Here is a 1,547-nt window from a genome sequence, read left to right as displayed (position 1 = left end):
AATGCTTAAGTATTCCAATATGCTACCAATTAAACATGGAACAATTTCTAAATAATGCTTAATAACAAAGTTGAAATTTGATCTTCAACTGTTAATGTCTTCTAGAAATTTTCGAAAACAATGTTTTTGATATTTTTCTCGTACTCCCCAAGTGAGCCTCTATCACCCCTTAAAAGGAATGACGCCAATTTTTAATCACCCTGTATTTCTTCAGCAGTCCCATGCCTATCGCACCTTTTACAGTTAAAAAGTTACGAACACAGTATGTTCTCTCCATTTCTTTAAAATTTTATAAATAGTGCTTTCTGGTTTTCCAAATCTCTCAGGTACTGCATTTGTTGACCATCCTTCCTCTATTAAAGTAATTATTTTATTTTTCTCAAGTTCATTTGCATGCGGAATTTTGATAATATGAAAATGCATTTGCATCTGCTGTAACTAATTAGCAAACATTTTTTAACTTTCGTCGGAAGCTTAGGCACTTTGAATTTGAGGCACATTTAAAATGTAATATTAATTCGAAACTATTTTCATCAGATGCAATTTCATTTAGTCCAACTGGTCCAAACTCTACTTACGTCCAACCTTTAGATACTTAAAACTTAGACTAGAAACAGTAAATAATGGACATACGATCTGAAATATTTATATCTTAACAGCGACTAACTTGCAAGAATCTAAATGGAAAGATGACGAACATTTGCGCAATGTTTATGTTCCGACACACCACCAAATAAGGCGCCGTTAATTTGAATTGAATTATGATCGATTAGATATATTTATAAACAACTCAGACAAAAGTATAAGCCATGAGAATGAGCAGCACTAGTAGTCTATTTAGAGTAAAATGAAAAATTGAACACTGCTAATAACTAAAATATAATGTAAAACTGCTTAAATTCTCCTTTAGAGATATCGGAAGATCGGAAGAAGGATTTTCAGGATTTAATGCTGCAAAACTAAATATCCGGGGTGTTCGATGAAGTTGCGACCAACACCTAACGAGGCAAGTATACGGCAAAAATGAGTGTTCCTAAAACTTTTGCAAAAACTCAATAATAACGGATCTACAGGGCGTTAAAGTTAAATTTTTTAAATTACATTTTAAAATAACTTTTTTGTTCGTTATCCGCTTGTTTTAAAATATGGTACGTACACTCATTTTTGCCGTAGAGTCGCCTCATTAAGTGTTGGTCGCACCTTTCCAATCACCCTGTATACACTCCCTTATTTCGAACTTTTTTAGTGTAAAGTACAGTTTAGCGCAAGTAAATTTTGAAACTTTTTTAGTACATTATGCAAACAGTAAAAACGCCCGAACCAGTTTAAAACGTAACTACGTGTATAAAATCAGGAAGTGTTTTTATTTGAATAGTACGTAGGTCGACCCGGTAAACTATATACTTCTCCATCTTATGTTGACGGAAATGGTATCCGGCCTTATACGTTTGAGTTTGTTTTTGGACTAATAGGTATAGCGTTAATCCCACTTATTATACTACAAAACTTGTCGACCATTAGCCTTATTACGAGAAATAAGAAAACTG

Source organism: Dendroctonus ponderosae, unplaced genomic scaffold (assembly GCF_020466585.1).
Source record: "Dendroctonus ponderosae isolate FM_Combo_2020 unplaced genomic scaffold, Dpon_F_20191213v2 Dpon_F_20191213_1, whole genome shotgun sequence".
Classification (NCBI taxonomy): domain Eukaryota; kingdom Metazoa; phylum Arthropoda; class Insecta; order Coleoptera; family Curculionidae; genus Dendroctonus; species Dendroctonus ponderosae.
The sequence above is the reverse complement of the archived record's forward strand: the minus strand, read 5'-3'. Positions refer to the sequence as shown.